The sequence below is a fragment of the Cygnus olor genome, chromosome 12 (assembly GCF_009769625.2).
Source record: "Cygnus olor isolate bCygOlo1 chromosome 12, bCygOlo1.pri.v2, whole genome shotgun sequence".
Lineage (NCBI taxonomy): Eukaryota > Metazoa > Chordata > Aves > Anseriformes > Anatidae > Cygnus > Cygnus olor.
Window position 1 is genome coordinate 18780566 of NC_049180.1, and position 23419 is coordinate 18803984.

Sequence of the window (23419 nt, forward strand, 5' to 3'; positions counted from 1 at the left end):
GGAAATAAAAACTGGTTGGTGCTTTTCAGTCTCAAAAACAGGGAAAGCAGTCAAACAGTAGGTAGAGAAAGGAATAGAAGTTTTTCCATTCTCTCTGGATCTTCACTCAGTATAGACTAAATCACAATAATAGCTTGTATTTTCTTTTGCATCTTTTCTTGTCCTGCGTGAATGGACAGACAAGGGGAATCACGTTTCTTCCCTTTTTCCTTCAAAAATAGTGACAAATTCTTGCAAACCAATCCCCTTTATGGTTTTCCACCTACTCTCATTTGACTTTAGTTTCTAGAGCTTCCTTTCAGTTACTGATCACAATACTGCCACAGTATCATGAAGCCTTTAAACAGCCATAAGGCAATATTACCTCTAAAAGAAGCAATTTCTGTTCTCCCTCTCTCTAGCCTCAACCTGTAATTTCTTTCCTTCTTTTGTGTCAGAGTATTTTCAAGGCCAGGTGGTGAACCAGATCAGCAAACCTAACCATAGCAAAACTAATCCAGTCTTATTTTGCCAGGTTAATTTAAAGCCAACTTGTCCCCTTTTGTTGCCAATTAAGGGGAATACATAAGATCTCATAAAGGAGGACTGGAACAAACTGCTGGAGGTAGGGCAAGATGAGAAGTCCTGTTTTAAAAGTGAAGTCACCTTACGTTGGCTTGAAATAACTACTAAACTATGGCCCCTGACATAGATGTAGCCACAACAGATAACGCTAACATGGACCCAAGAAATGACTCCATTATCAAATTCTAGCAAGGGTAATATCTTCCCACAGAAAACAATTTTCTGATGAATCTGTATTTTTCTGACAAAAGCAGTGAAAGGGCAACTTTTTCAACGCTCTTCACTGTTAAGTATTTTCAACACCCGATACACAGCTGCGCACACGCTTTAGGCAAGGTTAGGTGCTTGGGAACACGCACTACTCTGCGACAAGAAGTACTTATTTTCCAGAGAACCCCTCTATAGGAGCCAGGCAGCCTGTCTCTTGGCAGACTTAACAATGATACAGTACAGTGAGAAAATGTGATTAGTCCAAGGTGTTAGTATGACATCTGTAGATTTTGAGAATTCACTAGTAGGGTATTACACTAGGGACTTTTTTTTTTCCATGATATGGAATAGTACAGTTTAAATTGTCTAATGAGAGCAGAAGAGCTAAGTGGGATTTGATATTTTGCTTAATGAGGTGTGCAGAAAATTGCTAATGGATTTAATCTGCATAAATTTCTTCAAGCATACATATTCTCATGCACCCACACACATTCACCCTAAAACTCAGTCGTTAATGATGAATTTCATTTGTTCCCACATCAGAATTAAGAATATTTAATGAATTGTAATGTATAGTTAATTATCATATTCATCACTTAGACCCTATATTGAGGCTGGGCAGGGGAGGTAACTCTTGTTACAGCTATAGCAAATGTGGTAGTGTGACAGACACCCAGTGTAAATGCAGGCACTTGAAAATAAGGCTTGCAACAATAATAACATAATAATAATAACAACATACATGCTAAGTAACCAGGGTGCATTTCCAAGGGGAGATTAATTCTTTTTGTTGTAAAGCATCTTTAGTGGATGACACCTTCTCCTCCAGGCATACACAAAAATATAATCAGAGTGGGGCAAAAAGTATCAAACATTGATAAACCCCTAGCAAATCTGGAAAAGAACATGTAAGCAATTCATTGGTTACCAAAAAGGGTTCGTTCTATCACTAATTTCACTTGACATTGCATAGAATGGAAGGCAGGCAAGAAACAGGAAATACTTACGTCAGCAAATGAAATGTATACAATGCATGGAATAGCATTACATGAATTTTCCTTCTCGGGTGAATAAAGGAGAGGGAATGTACCAGCAGGGCACTTTAGCTGTATAAGCACAAACCTAAGGTTGGAATGAAGAGAAAAATGTCTAATTTCACACGAGGCTCCTTAATCTCTTGCTACTAGCAACTAATAACAGATTTGGTTTTGAACCTTAACAAATCCTTTTGCATGGAGCAATTGTCCAATCATGCCAATTACAGGTTTGTGAAACTAACTGTTTCTGTAGGTAAAGGAGTTGTGAAATGACAACTATGACAAGGCATAGGGGATGGAAGTTACTTCAGGGGTGAATCTGACCCACTGTTCATTAGTTAAGCACCAACGTGTCTCTGATTCCTTTTTATCTTTGGTGAAAAACATTTATTGGTTTTTGTTGGTAGTCAGCAAACACATCTGTGATACAATAATTAGCAAGACATCTCTGGATTGCTTGTTGAAGCATATAATCTTAGAAAGGTAGGGGAAGAGGAAATTAAAACAAGAGTGCATCAGTGAGCTGGTAGTAGTTTCAGGAGATTTACATTACTCCTGCCTCTGGATATCCTTGTGGGGCTAGCCATAGAGACACACGTACAAGAGACAGGTAGAAAACGGACAAAACACATGCAGAGACTCTTGTACAGATGAATGCAGTTAAAGATTTCAGAAGAAAATATTTTTGGACTTGCTGAATGCAGCCATTCAATATAACTTACAAAAGATTTGCATCCTTAAGAAAATTATTTCAGATAGGGACTAAGATAATAAGAGCAAATTTAAATGGAAATATTCCATGTCCAGAAATAATTATATCTCAGCTGACAATAAGCACTTCTTTCCTGAGCTACCTATTATCTATTCATGTGAATAAAATAACAAGACCATCTGGCAATTTCCAAAAAAAGTTACAGTCACCACCTCTGTTGCTCCTGGCCTTTGCGGGGAACATCACAGAGGCTTGATACATCAGGCATGAGGAGCTGAACAGTTTCATTCTTTCTATTATACACACACAGTTTATTCCTGTCTTTAACCAGTACATTTCAGGACTCAAGAGTTACTCGAACGCCCTTCATCAATAAAGTTATTCCATAATAAAGCAGTGCATGAATTTCAAGTAAAATATGTATTCAGAGCAACTCTGGGGGCTCTCGGCCTTATTATGAAGGCATAAGGCACCTTCAAAGTGGGAGTCATGCGGAGATAACAGTTTCTTATTTTTAGGGAAACAACTGAGTATATTCATGTTGTACTTTGAATATAGATTGGCAGCTAAATTCCAGCCAAAATTCACCTCCAGGTTTGCACTGGGGCAAGCTTCAGACAACTTGATGGAGATGAGGTAAGAGTATTGTCCCTTCCACACTGTACCACAGTTTGCAACGCAGGTGTGTGAGTATATTATGCCACGTACACTCACCATCACTAATCATATTTGCTATTCTTTCTGCAGTATCACACATTTGACATTGAACAGGCAGCCCTGGACCATTTCTGCAAGGACTTTGCTTTAACATTGCCTGCCATCAGGGCAGATAGATGTGATCTGTGCCAATCAACAGACACCCCACAAGCAGTAGATGGATGAAAGTGGGTCAGGGAGTACAACAAGCTTTAATCCACTCTCACCTCGGCCACAAAGGTGAAGCACTTTGAGTTGAGGCAGTGACTGCATAAAAAACTATCAGACACTTTCCTGTTTGCTTCTAGCAAATGCGCACATTTAGGAAATACTAAGGAATATTGGCTATGCTTCTAAGCTGCCTTGGGAAGGTCTTTCCAGGTTTAAAACTGCAGCAGTAAAATAAACCTACTTTTTCATAGAGGCGTAAATCCCCACCTGCCAATGCCAATTGACTCCAGTCACACAGACAGTAATATTTAGATAGCTTTCCTGGGCTTTCTGCCATTCATTGTGCAATGGTAGCACATGAAGACAAAGTTTATAGTGATCAAGCTTTCAATAAAACAACCATTCATAGGTAGGGAGCGTTCCAAATGTGAACTTGAATGGTCTTCTAATATTCTCAAAACTCTCCCTTTCCACAACCCTTCCCCAGCTCCATGTATTAAGCCACAGAGCAATTCACTCTCCCTTCACTGCCTCCCCTTGCTGCCCCCTACAAAGCTCTGCCATAATTTATTTAATTAAATACATTTTAAAATAAAACACAAAACTTTCAAAAATATGTGAAAAAAGCTCTGGTTTTGTACCACTTAAATGAACTATGGGAAAACTCTTTTGGAAACAATTTCTATTATACTAAATTTCAGCACAAAACAATGTAAAGAATTGAACCTGCAAATGTTTGAACTTTTACCCACGAAAAAAACTGAATTAGATTACACTAGTGACAAATTACTAGTTTGTTTTATATGCATCCATGATTTTATTCCTTAGAGATTTATGAGGAGATTTTTTATTTTTTTTTTAACCCTCAGTAGAGTGTCCATGCACCTCTGCAACTAAATTCTACCGCTGGATCTCAAAGCTCAAAAGATAGATATCCAGTATCAGATATCTAGATATCAGATATCTAGGACCTAGTCCTAGAATTTTAAATCAATATTTTTCACGTTAGTGTTGCAATAAATAAAACAAAGTCTATTCATATAATCCCTAGTCTCCAAATACAGCTGTGACAGTTTTGATAATGATTTGCATGTAGAGGGTTTTTTCTTTCTTTTTGAAAAGGTGATACCTGTACATTAAATTAGTTTACGCTGATTCCTTAGTCCACATTTCAAATGCAGAAGTAATGTACTGCATGACAATTGCCCTCTGGTTTCCATAATGCAGTCCATTTTTAGCAAACACTTACATTGACTAATTTGGAGTAGATCATAGAGCTGTTTTGACTCAGGTAGTGAAAGCAACTGTTCTGTAAGTACTGTTAGTTATATTGGCTGTTGTTTAATAAAGCATAAATTGCTTACAAGGCTTTTAGATAAAGTTCCTAGAACTGACATGTGCAAATACATTCTTTGTGGTGTGTATAATTAATATATTTTCCATATAAAATACCAATAATGCAAATATGAGAATGAATTCTAATTATGAGCTATATTTGTGAGGCTGTCGACTCTCACAGAAGTCATAAGAATTATATGACTACAAAAATTTTAGAGCTTTAGATTCTAATTTATTAACCTCCTATAGACAATAAAACAGGGAAATGCAGAACTGCTATCTGGCTGAGTGTATAGAGTTGTTTTTTCTTTTTTTTTTTTTATAATATTTTATGTTGTGTTAATTTTAGGTATTAAATATCATTTTAGGAGGTTTGGAAGTCTTGCTGCAAAATCTGGTTTTCATCAAATTAGAATAAAAACCTCACAGCAGCAGGAGAGTAAACCAGTAGCAGTACATCAGTAGACACTTCATTTATAATTCTTAGAGTAAACCCCTGTCATGATTAGTTTTAGGAAAAAAACTGGGGCAGTTTTTCAGTAACTTAAGAAAGAAGCAAGTTGGGCTGTAGCTAGTCACATCACCACATGTCTCTATTATGCAAGTTATACATAAGTTGACTAAGTGAGCCCATACATTTTGTAGCTACTCTACTGACCATTTACAACCAAAATGATTTCCACATATGTGAACTAATATTCTTTACAGTTGCAACACTATTCATACCTAAACTATCCAGAAAGGGTACAAGGAAATATCTACTGCTTTTCTTATAAATAAGCAAAATTGTTACATTTCGTAATCTGTTTAAGACCAAGTACCTGACCCAAATGTTGACATAACACAGGGGAATGGTTGGAGACATGACAGGCAGAGTATAGCAAACTTATTGGAAATGTTTATTAAATTTCTATGTTGGCCTATCAGTTATGTCATTCACATTTCATTGCATCACATCATGCCTGTCAAATTATAATGGTGTCTGACTGGCAAAACACAATCTAGATAAAATTTGATTTTATCTTACCTATTTTGGGGTTTTGAAAAGCACAGCAGATTATATGTCCTTTGAAGTATCATAACTTTCAACGTACATTTTTTTTGTCAACTTGCTGAAAAAGAATATAAACTTCAGCTGAAAAAGAATATTCACAAGTGACTGCCACATGTAACATAATTGTGCAATAAATTGAGACAAGTCAAAATTATAGAGTCCAGGTAACAGATGAGCTGGCTAGCTACGTTTGTAAGAGTGACTGAGGTATCAAATGATGATTGAAATAAGATACCAAATGCTGTCAGCTTTACACTTCAAGCATTGGAGCATACGGGATAGACATAACAGGATCCCTAAGACATACCGCATAGTCATTGTGTCACACAGCCACCTCTATGTACTCTTAATGGTACTGTTTCATATAACTTACTAACATAAAGAAATAAAAAATGTCTCCCATCACAATGTCTCATTTGGAAAACAGAAAATAACCAATAGATTTACTTAAAAAAAAAGTTTTTTTTAAAAAAAGAAATGCTTCAGGAAAAAGGTTAAATGGTGAATGCCACTTAATTTGGACACCTAAAATATTTTTCATCCTTTCCAGTAGGCTATCCTTGTCACACCATAACAAAGAAAGTGACAGGTATCCCTTTTGCTGTCTTTAAATACCTTGCTGCAGGGAATGTGCTCCCCACGTTTCCAACACTGAGTAGTATTTTCTGCTGTAGGCAAAGCAAATGAAGAATCCCCCTTTAAGAATGAAATAGTACTCAATAGAAGTAAATGTGACCTATTCTGGGACAGGAAAAAAAAATTAACTCTAAGTAGCCAGAGTGAATTATAGGTAATCTAATTTTTAAGTCTCTTACTACCTACAAATACTTTATTAAACACTGATGCATAGCACATTTTCCTTCCTTCTTAAACTCAGATATCTATTTAATTTACATGCAATACTTTAAATGCATTTATTTAATACAATGCCTACACCTCTGTACCACAAATTGCTTTTATTTGTCATGAATTCTAACATTCATTTTTTATTCTGCTTTGAAATACCCAGCCAATCCTGTGTTTCTGTTCTCTCAGGCTTTGATATATTGGAATCATTTCCCCAGGCAGCAATCAGCATTGATAAAAGAGTTTGGAACGCAATTCACAAATAGATAGCATATTTATGTGTAAGAGAACCAGCAGTTATTTTCACTGTGTATCAAAACAAACACAGGAGCACTTCTGCTAGAACTGAGCTCATGTGGTCAGGAAGATACAGGCCAGATTTCAAAAATGGCTCTGATTTACAGCATTTGTGGGGTTACCTTACTTCTGGAGATAAAGTTCTGTGCTCACACCTAGGAGAGAAACATCACCTCCCAACACACACACTGCCAGCAGCACAACCTCCCACCCTGAGGCAGGTTCCCCTCAGCTCAGGGCCATGCTCCTCCCAGCTGCCCGCCCACACCTCAGCGTGATGGTTCCCTCCTTCCCCTCACAAGTTCCCCTGCTTCAGCATGGGCTGTCCCCCTCAGCACCTCTTCCTGTCAGGAATATTCACCTGCCCTGCTGCGGGGTTGCAGTGGGCATCTGCTCCGCCATGGAGCACCTCCTTCTGTGATCTTGGTGTTCCCTGAGCTGTCTCTCACTTCTTTTCTCTTCCTCTCTTTTTCCAGCATTTTCTGCCCTCTCCGCAACATGTTTCCACAGAAGCACCTGCAGCACTGCTGCCAAGCTCAGCTGCGCCCTGCATTCCAGAACCATCCAGAACCACCCCGAACCAGCTGCAGTGGGCCTGGGGCAACCCTGACCTCTCCTCACGGAAGCCCCGCCGCCAGCCCCCAGGCCCAGACAGCCCATGCATGCTCTTACAGAGCAGCTGCGACTTTCAGCCTTGTTTAGTATTAGCAATCATCTCAATTACAAGTACCAGCACTGTCACAGCATCCGAGATTCACAATACACATCACAAAGTTGTTGCTTCCTTTAAAAAGGAAACAAAGAAACTGAAAAATAAGCCACCAAGTCACTCTAGAAATGCAAATCTATTTAAAAATCAAAATTTATTTATATTTATAAAATACATTTATAAATTTATTTATATTTATAAAATAAATTTATAAATTAAAGTTCAGTACAAAAGATGTGGAAAGATTGGTGCTTCTGTATCCCAGTATGGTTTCATATACATTGTAAACCAGTATGTTTTATCTGCTTCTTTCCAAATTAACAGATGAAAGCAATAATACGTTAACAGAATTTTGCTAGGTTTTCCAATAAACTTATGTGATGCACATGACAGAAAGCAGACAACCGGTCAAATCAAATAGTTGGGTGAAACAAGCAGATTAGGACAAAATTTTCAACAGCAGCAACGTCAGCCTGACCTTCACTGTGGACCCCTGTGCACCTGGGCCAGTCTCAAGAATATATATTGCAAGTGTATCATGGAAAGATTTCTAAAAGGTAAAATAAAAGTCAACAAAAACAAAATCAGACCAGCTGTCTGGATCTGGAACGTACTTTTGCCATTTTCAATGTCCATTTGGTAGGTAACACAGTGCCCTGGCAAGATCAGAGACCTGCTGTGCCAATGGTGGCTGCCTAGGATTCCATAAGATATTCTGAGTGGTAAAAGGATAGATAACACAAGAGAGGGATCATGACTTTTGACTGATACTGAACCTGCCATTCTTTGTTTCCACTGCTTTGTCCCTGCAACTTTCATTTAGGTACATTTCCATTTGAATTAATGACTAGAGAGCTAAATGCTGCTGAAACTGGCAAGTGATAGTAACAGTTCTTCAATTAGACTCATTGTCCCCCCCCGGAATAAATATGTTTACGTTGACACATCATTGCAGAGGCATATATTTCTCCTGACTTTTTAGACCTGTGAATAGCAGTAGAAAGTCCTGTCAGATAAGCCATCCAGTTTTCCCATGTTCTTACTGACTGCAAACTTAATAAAGCCTTCCTATTCTCTTCAACAGGAAGACAGAGGTGTTAAGTCGATGATGCAAGGGGCCATCCCCATCTGTTCTTTACTATGCCTTCTATTTATTTATTTATCTTTTAATTAAACACAAAGATAAAGTATGCACAAATTATGTAGAGCCAGCCAACTTCAAGAAAGTTACCAACGCAATCACAAAGTGAACCTTAATGCTTCTCAATATTAGGATTATTCTGTATATGTGCCTCTCAGCAGAGACATTTCACATGCTGGCCAGTTTGGGAGATGAGGTCAACATCCCTAAGAGCCAGGTAAATGCCAGTGGAACCTTTCACAGGCACGTCAAACTGGAACACACACCAATAGCAATCACACTTATAAACCTTACTCAATTACAGGCTTTTCAGCTCAGGATGAAAAACATGCCTGCCCTAAAGAAATGCATTTAGGCTTTCTCATTACTGAGTGGTGAAGGAATGATGTCAGCCATCCATTATTGATCTCCTCAGGAAAGAGAGCATAAAACAAAGCAGCTCTGAAGACACTGATAAAACAACAGAGTTGTGCTGACTTGCTACCTTCATTTAACAATACCTTCACTTTAGAAAAACATTCATCTTTTAGGAATGTGAAAACCTGCATCCAAAAGATGACTTCAATTGAATAGCAATTACTATTATTTTTTAACATAAGTGACATCTTTAGGCCATCAGTCATTAAAAGATAAACGTCTTACATGAAATACTGCACAGTTAATATGAAATCTTTTTCTCCCACAACTGAATGATAATGTATAGCACATCCAGTCTTTTACGTATAGAAAGATAGAACATTTAATACTAACAAGCGATTTGCAGATTTTCATCACTTTTAAAGTGTTGCCTGAATCAGATTTGGGAAACTCAAATTTAAAAAGGGGGGGAAGAAAGAAGAAGAAAAAAAAAAACACTTTTTTCTAACTTTTTATGCTTGCACAGCATTCACTTTCCTCACACTATGAATCCTTCCTATAAGGCACAGTAAGTTTCAAACTACACTATGAAAGCAATCAGTAAAATTCTGAAAACAAATTATAAGACCTCTTCAGCTTCCCATACAGCAGTAGTGATCAGCGTGCGACAGCATAGGCATGCATCCCTTCTACAGTCTCCTGGCACACAAGGAAACTATGTACAACATGAGACATTAAAATATTTCCAGAAGTTCATTAATACACCTTTCTTGCCTACTTACAGAGAAAACTGTGCACATTATGACATCACACTTACCTGGAGTCTTCTCCCTACCCTTCCAGCTTTTAGTGAATTTTCACTCCTGTTCCATAACGGGTATTTCTCACTCCAGAAGGCACTGCATTTCAGAAAACAAATTAATGTCTTTCTACCAATTACTAGCATCTTCTAAGTCTCTGGAGAATTATTGTACAACAACTAAAGATCTTCCGAGTGAAAATGCTATATTAATGGAAGATTACTAGCATGCTTCCTTCAAAACTTCTCACTTTTCAACAGCTGATTCATCATTTTGATTGGCTTCACTTGCAAATTATAAGAACAGAGGCAAAGCACCTGTACCAGCACTGGATTCTCCAGGTGATTTGAGTGTTCTTCAGGCTTTCATCTAACAAGTTGCAGTTATTTATTTATTGCAGGGTTGGTTTTTTTGTTTTGTTTTGTTTTTTTTGTTTGTTTTTTTATTTTTTTATTTTTTTTTATTTTCTCCTCTCTCACTTTTGAAATGAGAAACTTTCTTAACACTTATGGGATATTTTGGGTTACATCTAATGGTAACTACTGGCAACAATACCTTGTTCAAGTGAATTAACTAACACTGCTTGTAAAATTAATAAGTAAAGGAAAGGTCAATTTAGTATACTCTTCCAATAGACATTTTTGGAATATGTCAGCAATACAGAACAGCAAATTAAATTACTATTTATGCACAAGTAGCAAAATATATACACTGGCAACCTTTTGACTGAATTCTAAAAGACTGCCCTTTTTTAAGGCAGCTTTTATACAAAATTTCATACTGTTTGTCTCAGAGTTAGGTAATTATGACTTTTTTTTTTAAACTCATCTGTACACTGAAAAGGAAAATATAATTTTAACTATTAAATATTAGCCACTAAATGAGTCACATTTTGAATTGAATATTTTTCAGCAGTGTGAAAGGAATAATATTTACCAAAAGATTCATATTTGAGAAATATTATGAGAAAACATTGCTATATATTAAAAAAAAAATAGAACATATAGTTGTTATATTAAATAAAAGTTAGCTAATATCAAGCAGCGCTACAGGCTGGGAGATGAGTGGTTGGAAAGCTGCCTGGCAGAGAAGGACCTGGGAGTACTGGTTGATAGGCAGCTGAATATGAGCCAGCAGTGTGCTCAGGTGGCCAAAAAGGCCAACAGCATCCTGGCTTGTATAAGAAGCAGTGTGGCCAGCAGGGCTAGGGAAGTGATTGTCCCCCTGTACTCGGCTCTGGTGAGGCCGCACCTCGAGTACTGTGTTCAGTTTTGGGCCCCTCACTACAAGAAGGACATGGAGGTGCTTGAGAGAGTCCAGAGAAGGGTGATGAGGCTGGTGAGGGGTCTGGAGAACAAGTCTTAGGAGGAGCGGCTGAGGGAGCTGGGGTTGTTCAGCCTGGAGAAGAGGAGGCTCAGGGGCGACCTTATCGCTCTCTACAGGTACCTTAAAGGAGGCTGTAGAGAGGTGGGGGTTGGTCTATTCTCCCACGTGCCTGGTGACAGGATGAGGGGGAATAGGCTAAAGTTGTGCCAGGGGAGGTTTAGGTTGGATATTAGGAAGAACTTCTTTACTGAAAGGGTTGTTAGGCATTGGAATGGGCTGCCCAGGGAAGTGGTTGAGTCGCCATCCCTGGAGGTCTTTAAGAGACGTTTAGATGTTGAGCTTAGTGATATGGTTTAGTGGAGGACTTGTTAGTGTTAGGTCAGAGGTTGGACTGGGTGATCTTGGAGGTCTCTCCCAACCTAGACGATTCTGTGATCTATCAAAAAAATCAGACATGAGTACTTCTGTCTGAGGAAAGGTAAATTTTTACCTTTAAAGCTGGGGAGGGGAAATCTCATTTCTGAAAACCTTCCTATCTCTGATCAGATCAGACTCCATCTAGATATTGAAGATGACAATTCCAGAGAATCAGCATCTGGCACAGGAGGATGACTAAAAGTTCCCACTATTCAGTAACCAAGGACTTGTTGCATGTTCCTATAGGGATGCTGGTGAGCAGAGTGGCTTTCCTCTCTTTCAGAATGGGGAGATCCAGTTTGACCATCAGTGGCCAAGATCACACTTTAATTTCTACAACTGAAAGTAGCTCCCTGGGCTACTTTAGGGAGTGGCCCTAGTAGCTGAAGCAGCTGCCGTGGCTCTCTTTGCCAAAGGCGCTTTAGAGGCTTGCAGATGTCACTTGGTCCCTTAAACCCTGTAAGGTGGGCAACAGTGATTTCAGCTCTGATTACAAGTACCAAAATGTAGAATTTGCAGAGATGCATTGCATAGAAAACCTGACTCATGGCACAAGCACAGCAAACAACTACTACTGAAGGCAGAAGTGTCTGCAAGGAACCAAGTTATTCCTGCACACAAAATGTTGTTGGGGAATAATAAAGCCATGCATGTGATTAAAAGATTTGTTCCTTTGATCAGCTCATAATCTTGGCCCAAACCTCTTATATTTTCAAGAAACCACATTTCCCACGTTGCATTTTCCCACGTTGCCTCTAAGCTGGGAAGGCTCTCCTTAAACATCTTCTTCCAATCCATTTATAAAATTCTCATTTGCTGCCGCATGAATGAGAATCTTGATGATATTGAGACTAGCTTGCAATTATATTTTAACTATTGCATACCTGCAAATGCAAAAAAAAAAAAAAAAGACTGCATAAGACTGCATACATGATAATATGCAGATGCAAACGCATTTCCATACGTACATTTGACATTGTACTCATGCAAATAAGGATAAAAATAGAAATACCCTTTTGGAAGGTTGAGGGTAAAAAAATCCGATAAATAAGAGAAACTGAGAGTTAATTTGGGAACTTGAAAGAAAATTAAAAATATTTTCAGTTATATTGACAAATAAAAGAGAATATGAGCACAATAAAACTGAAGATTCAAAATGCAAGACCACATTCTACCTTCATGTACTTAATATATAGCTATACTAAAGTCACTGTAACTGCTAATCTAAGTTAAGAGTAATTAGTAACATATTAGAAAGCCAAGAGTATTATTACAGTACTACAAAAGCACTTAGATGAATTAAGGTGTTCTTTAGGCTAGTGAAATGCTTTGGATATTAAAATCATCACACCACTGATAGTCTGCAACCTTGAACCAGTGAAGTCTAGAGTCCATTAGACTCAATGAATTTAAGGACCCATACGCTTTTTTGCGTGCGTGTTTTTGTTTTGTTTTGTTTTGTTTTTTATATATAAATTTCTGCCTTAGAAGACAAGAAGTGAAGTGTTTTTGACATTTTAAATAACTGAAAATAGAATTGTGAAATAAACCTTTGGAAAACAAAACTTGTTTACTGAACTTTGATTGAATGGGCCATCAACAAACCCAACAATCAAAAGTAGCAAAATGATGTGTCTACTAATATGTTTACTAATAACATTGCAAGCATGCTTAAAATTCTCTGGCTAGCAAAATCACCTGCTTCCTACCATCTGGCCCACATGAAGAGAAATAAAAGACCATATTAAAGACTGAATTAATTTTCATCCATATACAAGAGTTTACACACAATAAAGTTTATTATTCTTATATTTAAGCCTTTATATAGTCTTGAGCTAGGGTTAGGGAGGAGCAGGGCCAGTCAATTATCTGTAATTTGCCAGAGAAATTAAGGAATCAAACAAATATATGGCTAAAAAAACACTAGCAAGAAACCATGAATATGCTTCCATCTAAGCTGCCTCTGATACTGGAAGTGGGGCAGCAGAATCATTCATATTTGTGGGAGTTCACTGAGTTTCTCTGGCATGAACATGTCTTTGTGGAATAAAAATATTAAAAATGTCAAAAAAAATATTTTACTAATGTAAAGGTGTCAAAAATTCTCCAAGCCTGAATAATTCCTCCTTGGAGATCAGAGCTCTGATTACATGTCAACCAGTCTAAAGGATGAAAGCAATTACTGCTTTCCTTTGCTATCTGCTATCAAACTGGAAGCTGCGTAGGAGTGTTTGTTTTATTTGGTCACTGTTAAAGTGCTGGATAGCTCAGAAAGCTTTCTGGACGTGAAATAGATGATTTGAAAGCAAAAAAGGAAAATCAACAATGTTTTGATTTAAAACAAACAAACCCACCCAAACACTGAGAAGTCTCTTTGTTCTAAGCTGCCATATTTAATTTTCCACTTACAGTTCTGCAGCACACCCTAAGGAAACACTAAAAGGATTTCCATAAATTTACCTTCTGGACACCACTTTGAGGTCCCAGCTTTTGAATTACCAAAGAAATCCTCTGGATTGTGAAGAACCAGGATAACATTCTCTTTACAGAGAACCAAGATAACTCTGTCATAAAGTCTCCAACACAGAAAAGACTGGTTCAGAACCACAGTCCCCAAGTGCTACTGCAGTAATCTGTATTGGCCAACACTGTCCTTTCTGAGTATCAGTTAGTAGATGCACCATCCCTGGCAACTCATGAAGGCAGTATTCTGGAGGATCTGGAATAGAAAGCAAGCCAAAGCTTGTACCCCTGGAAGAGAAAATCTGGTCAAATCCACCTTGTATCACCTGTATTGACACAACTCGTTACTTATTTCCAGACAGCTATACATCTCTTCTTTTCTCTCCTCTTTTTTTTTTTTTTTTAAATCATCACACCACCGATAGTCTGCAACCTTGAACCAGTGAAGTCTAGAGTCCATTAAAAAAACAGGCAGGATTTGTTTCTCACAAGTGATTCTTTTCTTTTAACTACTTCAGCTGTTTCCACTGAAGAGAAATCTATAAATTCCATTTCAGAGAAAATCTCTTCCTGACAGTTATCCTCCAGCACTATTCTCACATTCTGTTCTTCTGTTCTCACACACAAAAAATCTTCTCTGACCTCTCTTTTCCCCCCCTCCATTAAAAAAAAAAATAAAATTCTCCAGCTCCCCTAGCGTCCCTTCCTTGGTCATTGGTAACCAGGGAAACCAGATACTATGGTAACTCAGGGATGAAAAAACACACATTCAGTATTCCTTAAACCCCAAACTATATGGAAGTCCTCAACCCTTTCTTCTTTAGGTGATGAAGCAGCAACAGAAACAGTAGCAAATCCCCATATTTACTCATTCAGTCTTATGAGCTATGTAAACATGTATTTTCTGTATGCTTCCCCTTCAGTTTTCTAAGTGCTTTGCTATTTGTAGAACAATTTCATGTTCAATTCAGGTTGTCACAAGTGACATGTATTCTGACTGCTCTCATCAAAACTCTAATTGCAATTTATTTATTTTCATGTCTGAAATCATTCAGATTCAGAGTATATGGATGCTCTTTTAGATTGGGAAGAAAAAAAAAAAAACACAAACCCTCCCCAGGCCACATCTGAGCCTCAAATTTTCTGAGCCTCAAAACTATCAAAGTCAAATATCTTAGCTGAGATTTATATCTCAAGGGAGATTCCATGCAGAGTCCCTGATGTCTAATAAAAGATTAGTTTTGTTGTTCTCTTCCCTGAGTAAAAATAAAAACATGCTTCTCTCCAATATCTAATGCCAATTTTCATGAAATGCAAAGGTACTTAATATCTGAGACTTCTACCCTCTGCTAAATTTGTTAAAAATTGGTCAGTGTGTTGAGATATTATTAAGAAGGCACATGTTACAGGGTTGCAAAGACACCATTTGTTTTAGGGAACTGGCTTCAAAAAAAAATCAGAGTTAATTTCTGGAGAATCTGTGCTCCAAAAATGTTTACTCTTCTTGTTGAGAAAAAGAGAAAAAAAAAAAAAAAAAAAAAAAAAAGGACATTTTTACCTCAAGAGCCTTCCATAATTTTATAATAAATTTTACAGAACAATTGATCTTGTTCCAAGTCCACTTGCAAAATTTCTGTAAACAGTAGCAAGGAAAATTATGCATCGGCCATGTGTTTTACACCTCATAGAAAGTACACTTCTAAATTCTACTGTCATTGTAATCTGTGGAAACAAAGACAACTGATATCAGTGAGCTCTGTAGAAATGGTGGGTGAATTACTTAGGCATCAGCCAGTAAACACTTAAAAGATTAATTTCAATTGCTGTCACCTCTGTGGGTAGGTTTGTTCCAACTTACAGTCAAGACAAATGATGGAAAGCTCTGTTTTAGACTTTACTACATGGGGTCCTTTTCTTTTTTTTTTTCGGCATATACTTAGAAGTGTCTCTGTCTCCTGACAGAATTCACCTTGGCTGAAGAAAAAAAAAAATCCTCTTTAAAAGACACTAATTTCTATTACTCCTCTCATCACCATGCATGGCCTTCAAAGCTCAAGCTTCAATCTGGAACCAATTTTTAATAGTCATTCGCTTCTGTTGCCCATTGCCTATGCTCCACATGATCTATCCTATAGGCAAAAGACTAGCCTCTGATCTCCATGGTCCAAATTCACTGTTTAACAGAACCCCCTTGCAAGAAAGAAACTGTTCAGGTCCCAGTCTGCCTGCTTCAGGAAATGGAATTCAAGGAGAATTTGTTCCAACAAGTTGAGGAGAGTGACCACACTGCTTTATCTGGCACTTTGCTTCTTATACTTCTGCTTCAGTTTTCTTCTCTGCAAAATAGGACTAAAAATACAGTCCAGGCGAGAACTTTCACTGCTGTTTTATTATTTGATTCTTTGTTCAACATAGCAGATAAAAAAGGAGTTGTAATACTTGACATACAATGAGCAAATAGTAAATAGCACATCAATAGACACCTCTCATCTATGCTTGTTCACTAGGATAGCTCTTGTCTTAAAGGCTAAAAAAATATCCTGATTCCTAAGAAAACAATCAGTTAAGCTAAAAGCATATTCTTGTTGGTACCTTCTGCTCTTCACTGTAATAAGACAGTATCCAAGCATGCCAGAATCAATGTGTGACGTCTCCATTACACCCTTTTCCCAAGCACTACAACATCCACCAAAGATATACAGTTATAGAGCAAGCTGCTGCTCCATTTGAGACACCAAGTGTCTGATTTCAGAAGTTCTGAGTTCTAAAAATATCCACTTGAAGCCACTGGCATCCACAAGTAGATAGAAACTATAATTTTTAATTTCAACAGGTAATTCAGAAATACAGGATATTTTGCTTTTCACAGTTTATAAATTTTAGTAGTTTGCACTGCAAGACTTCATAAAACTATGGGGGGAATGATGATGCCACACTTCCATTTTTATGATCGAGCTTTAGTGCATTGTAAGATACAATACTGAATTCATTTTATAATCAATTTACAGAGGAGGGCATCACTCCGAAGGCAGCAGTCTATCTTAATAATCGTTTAATTCAGTGACTGAAAGATTTAGATCGCTAATGAAAGTATGCATGCATGAGAAGGACTATTCAAAACCACACTTTTTTTAAACTAAGATTCATTGTCAAAACGTGACTTTTTATTTTCAGTTTACATTTACAGTGCTCACATCTTTCAAAAAGCTACATAAGATCAATTAGCCTTGAGTTTATATGGCCCCTTTATATAATATCAAGTTATAAAGGTTTCCTCCTACTGAACTTCTTTGATCATCTTAGAACATTAATGTGCAAGAGGTTAAGATTCAACCCACAGTTAAAATTAAAACACTACTGAAGCCCTAACACACACATTGTGTTCAGTGTGCCAAGAAGGGCACAACATGGTGATCATTATATCTGATCCAAAGAAAGAACTCTGAGCAGGTACAAAGATGCAGGTATTCTGTAGCAAAAGAGTTGTGTGCTAGTTCTATTGTCTGCAGTTTGCAGCAATCAGTAAAACTTGTTATCCTATCCCCTGTTCCCTTCCCCATCCCACCAGAATAACAAAGCAATAAATCTGTTCAAAAGCATTTTATGCAAATGAGATATTTTTTCTTCCTGAAAAATAAAGATCAAACTCTGGTCTTTTAATACTGGAACACAATAAGACAGAAGATCCTAAAGCATATACCATGTGTTATGATGCTAACGCTTTCTGTAGCATATACATCATTTCCGCAAGAAAAGTGAAAGCTTTTATTTCCAATGACTTCATCAAAATATTTAGCTGCCTTAATGGGAATATGGAACCAGGCCTTTGAAATAGCTGCTACCTGTAGTGAATTGGCATAAGATGAATATAGACAGGAAAACTGCATGATCTCATTCAACATCATGCAGACAGTTGAACAACTTCTCCTCCTGCTTAGAACAGTAGCAGAGCACTGATCCACTGCATGTAATTTACCTCCCTACGGAACATCATTTCTTTCCAAGTTCTTCCTGTAAACACTAAAAAAACAACAACAACAAAACATATTCAGTACCTATGCCTGTGCTTTACTTTCCATTTAATATGAATGTACTTTAAAAACTGTGGGAAGAAACCATATGTTGAAATAAATATTAAAATTAAACAGAACACTACCTGTTTCTTATGTCTTTATCTCCAATATGATTCAAGAAATCAATGATATATCTAAAAATAGGCTCTCTATGGAGAACTTAATAACTAGGGAAATATTCAATTTTGTGCTTTTGGCTAAGTGGGAAATACATCAAAGTCTGGTTTTGCACAAATTCACGGGGGACTGAGGAAAACAACTTTTTGGCATCCTTTCTGCCTTTAATGGCATGACTTGTTTGGGGTCCTAGGTTGAAAAATTTCCTACAAATTGAGTGATATTCAGTGCTGTACTCTTGTGCATGTATTTACACTAAGGAGCAACTTTCACAGAGTTTAGAAGAGAATGTTTATGTAAAGTGAAATTTAGGTCAATTAATATTCTGTACTCATTTTGCCATTGTTGCATATATTTGTTTTGAATCAAGGTTCTCTCCTTTGGAACGACTTTCTCCTCCTGCTTGATATTTGGCAAAGTTACAAAGCTGCAAATAGAGAAGGAACATGTTTAAAAAAACATAAGACAAGTGAAATGATCCACAAAGATCCTGGAATCCAACACAAAAGGTGTGTTTCATTTTTATTCTGAGAGAACAACCTTCCTGTGCAATTCTGCATATGTTTCACTGATACTAATTGCAGTGTAAGTGTAAAAAAAAAATAAAAACTGATTTGGCAGGGTGGCATCTAGAGTCAAATGTAATCACAGCCTCAGTAATTTGGATGTCTGACCACGAAAAACTGACCTGAGAACAGAAATAGATTTCATAAGAACGCTGGACTTCTTCGTATAATTCCCTGTAGCAGATGAGATGAACTCAAAGAGGGGGAAAACTGTGATTCATATAGTGCATTGCACAAACACAACCTGCAGTTTATCTTGAGGAAAGTTCAGTTTTTGTGCAGTAACTCATCCAGGTGGTTTTCTAAACCCAACGTTTATTTCAAGTAGTGCATTCAAGTTTTGATTTATTTCTGAATTCCAAGTACTGAGGATAAATTCTAACTTAGTGTCATTTGCTACAAATGTGTCCAAATTTGAAAAGCATTGCAATGGCAAGGTGTTTCTTATCAAGAACACGTATTTTTCCAGCTCCACAGGTAGATTTCTAAGGGTGGTTGAAACATGCAAGACATCAATGTGAAAGATAAACTATGAAATTACTCGTGGAAGATAGCAAAACAGGAAATAACATCCTATATCTCTTCAGTTAAAGGAAAAGCAATAGTTCAAGACCTAGGTGGTCATTTCTTGGGCATATTCTTGGTATTGTGTGACCATCTGAGAATGCAGGAAGATCAGAACACTTATTTATTCACAAATTATTTTCTAATTTCAGGATAAGATTTAACAATATTCTTTTACCAATAAGCAACCTAATGTCTTAGAAACCTCATTGATTAAGAAAAGCAAGACTTGCTAAAGGAGATTTGACCTCCCACTTGTTTATTTGATGGACAGTTTTGTGACAACCAAATAAAAGGCATATTCTTATTTTCTTTAGTTCTAAATGCACATAGAAGGACTCAGCCATAGCCTTTGGCAGTTTAAGTGTATTCTGCCTGTAACCACCATTGGTGAGGTTTAAGACTGATCAAAAGGTAAGATGCCAATGTCAGTACTATCTACTGAGCCTAAAAGAGAGGAATTCAGAAACAGCTGTGCAAAAGAGCATCAGTGGTTTTTGTTTGTTTGTTTTTTAATAAACTATTCAATATAAAACTGAAAGGGACAGCAGAAAGTGAAGATAGGGTAAGAACCTGTTCCTGAGCTGTTACATGCACAGCTTGGGAAATAAAGGGAAAGACCCACGGCCTCTGGGATCACTCCTTGCTCAGCTAGTCAAGATGACTTACTACAACTCCATATAGCAGCGGAGCAAAACAGAAAATAAAATCGCTGCACTGATTTTCTTCTAATATATGCAAATAACCTTATTGTTATATCTCCCAATTCCAAAAGATAAAAAAGTTTATGTTCAGTTTGCCTGATGATTTTTTTTTTGAAATCTGATTTTCATTTTTCACTGCTTCTCCACTCAAGACACAGCACACAGTAGCAAGATTAACACATTTTATTTACGTCGTAATCTATTATATGGATGATTTCAAATAGCTTTTAAACCTTCTTAATAAAATTTTCTTGTTTCACTCCAATATGTTTATTTAAGAAAAGAAATTCTGTTGACAGATTTCAAATCTCTCTCTTCTACACTTCTACTTGTCAGAACTGTAAATATAGACATAGTCTTTCTGAGTATGAGTAAACAAAGCTCTAACCCAACATCCATTATACGTCATTATGAACAAATTATGAAACAAATACTGTTTTACTGGTAAAATCTATACAACACTAATTTGAGGGAAAGAAACAATGTATGAATATATGGAACCTTAAGGAGGTTCATTTTTAAGCCAAAATAACTGTTTGTGAATGGCTAGCAATATACATGTGGACACTTGAGGGCAGAAGCAATAACCAGCCTGTCAGTTATCTTAACAAGCTTAAACTAATATTGATTTTCTGCGTAGATGCATACAGTATAATCAGCACACATTTAGAAGTGTTAATAAAAATGTGATCTATTGCACTCTTCTCGCTAAATCCAAAATGCCAAAAATAATCTAAATAATTCTAAGAAAATTTATTGCTTGACAAAACCATCTGCAAGAGATCTGGAAATAAATCAAGGGTTCCTTGCTGTGACATAGCATCTATGAGCTAACGGATCAAACTGAAACACCAGCTACAATTCAAATAGCTACAACTCAGTCTCATTAGAGACAAGAAAAGCAAATTAGATAAAAATAAAATCCTACTTAGGTCATCTTTCAAAACCAGCTGAGAAGTTAAAAAAGCAGTACATTCTCAGTGCTCATGAGTAACTGATTAACATACTATGAAAAAATTTATTTTGTCACATTCTTCGTATCTCCTGCTAGGCAAAGTTTATTCTTCTCTATGAGATTGAGAGTAAATCTCTCAAAGCATTTCAGGATCACCTAACAGTGAGACTATATATCCTAAATATACACAACTAGAAAAAATTCCAGGCAAAATGCTGGGCTTCTGCATATTATAAATTACCACAAATTTCATGTACCGTGCATCACTAGTTCTGATCTTACAACTTAAGTGTAGTTCAAACACTAGACAAGATTTGTATCTCATACCTTGTCATAATCCCAGCTTAATCAATGTACTAGTGCTGCCTTTGCAAGTTTTGGGGGGTTTACATCCAAGTTAGAGCTTGTAGACATTTATTTCATGAAGTGAAATCAGCTTTCACAAATTCAATCAACTGGTAGTAACACAATTAGGTTTATCATTTGAAGTGGTGTATTCAAGACTGGTCTATAAATACACTGTAAACTTTAGCAAAATTAACAAAGCAATTAACAATTAACCTTAATTACAGAGAAGGAACTAACTCCTGTTCTAAATTGAACCCATACTATTGTACAGGCTTCAGAAAAATTATGTGGGTAAATAGCATAGAAATGGAAATATACTACAAAGCAGACTCATCAAAAATGAACTACCATATACAAGATTATACAGTCATGCTGTTGTAAAATAACCATTAATTTGTTGTGACAGAAAATGATCAAATACCTATTGATACCTCTGATTTTTTCAGACCACCAGCATTTATAAAGGCATTCAGAAATTTTGTATTTTACTTCTTGCATCAGTTTGAGTGCTTCCACAGTGAGAGATCATTTTTTAAAATTCAAGTACAAGAAAAATATACATTAGTTAAAAGACATGATAAAATGTAACATTACATTCTGCAACCCAAAGCAGCAAAACCCTACAAACCCTACAGAAACGCAAAGCCTTTTCCACAGAAAAGCAGAATTCACAAAATTGAATTACAAGTAACAATGAATATTATCTATAAAGTAAAAACCAAATCAGTCATTAAGAAAATTCTGTAGCTCTAGTCCCAGTTGTTACAAAATTGAGGACTTTTTCATGCAGTGCAATGGTTGCACGTTTTCTCCGTAAATAACATTTTCCATATTGCCTCTCTCCAGGTAACAGCATAGCTAATATTGGTGGCTGAACATCCTATTTACAGCAGACAAGAAATGACTGAGTCAGAAGCAGAAGTCTGGCAATGATAGGAATGTATTAAATGGATATATTAAGAAAAAGAAATTTCTTTAATTTACCTAAATGGTATAAGCAAAACAAATACAACTGGCATGAGAATTATATTCTTGAAATGAACCAGTGAAGACAACAACAGTAGAACTATCTAAAGGATGTTCTGAGGTCACTTAATCAAACAAGCTTGTGCTCTTCACACACTTCAGAAGTGTTGTCACTTCTTGGAATGTCTCATACCAGGTGACAATTTCAAGCACAGTATTCCAAGATCTACACCCAGGTCAGAAAATCTGACCAGTTATTAACAACCCAAAAGAACTCTGTTCTTTATTGTGCATTAGTTTCAGATAAATGAGATAAATATTTAATGCCACTTCTTAGTTTTGCATAAATTAATGTACCCAAGTACAGAAACCTGTTCTTCTATTGCTGAAACTTTTCAATTCCAGTGAATTGAAGTAAGAGGAGTAAGAGGATCTGGGGCACGTTCTGCATCTGTGACGGCAAATAACTGGTGTTACTGCAAAGTTTTGTACCACCCCCCAGGTGAACTTTGTACAAACAACTATGCACTTCAATGCTTTATAAAATTAATTTTACACAAGATAACAAAAAGTTTTTTCACTACTGTTATAAAAAGTTAAACAGCAAATGATGCTCAAGAAAGTCATCACACAGAAGTCCAGGTCCTTTTTCTTCCATTGCTCTGGCAAGTACAGTAACAAGATGTGCTATAAGGGACCTCCAATCTCACCTCTCTTTTTCTCCTACACTAAATTTGCCAACTTTTTAGTAGCGTTAGCTCAGAGAACTCTATGTGGAAATCAATTGCTTTTTCCCTTTCTCCTTTCTAATTTTTCTTGTGTTGGGGATGTTCAGTATGAAAAAATAAACCTGGAAATGTATGAGGAACGGCACTCTAAATTCTAAATATCCTTCATATTCTTGTATCCACAGGAAAAAAGAAGAAAAAGGTAAATTAAAAACCAAGTGTTTATAAATATTTTTTCATTGAAATTAGAAATATTTTTA

General features: G+C 36.7%; 1 long non-coding RNA gene across 8 annotated transcripts in view; it reads right to left on the reverse strand.

Annotated features, from left to right (window-relative positions):
* Positions 1–23419, reverse strand: part of LOC121076840 — a 247404-nt gene that overhangs the window by 136059 nt on the left and 87926 nt on the right. For 5 of the 8 annotated variants that reach the window (XR_005823746.1, XR_005823748.1, XR_005823750.1 and 2 more), the window contains 2 exons: positions 9761–9768; positions 5756–5840 (listed from right to left, as the gene is read on the reverse strand). The exons of 1 other annotated variant lie outside the window; for it this stretch is intronic. This is a non-coding gene — a long non-coding RNA (uncharacterized LOC121076840). Of the gene's footprint in view, positions 1–5755; positions 5864–6397; positions 6479–7286; positions 7478–9760; positions 9769–23419 lie in introns of those variants that run through there. 2 more of the 8 variants (XR_005823747.1, XR_005823752.1) reach the window with 2 other exon arrangements.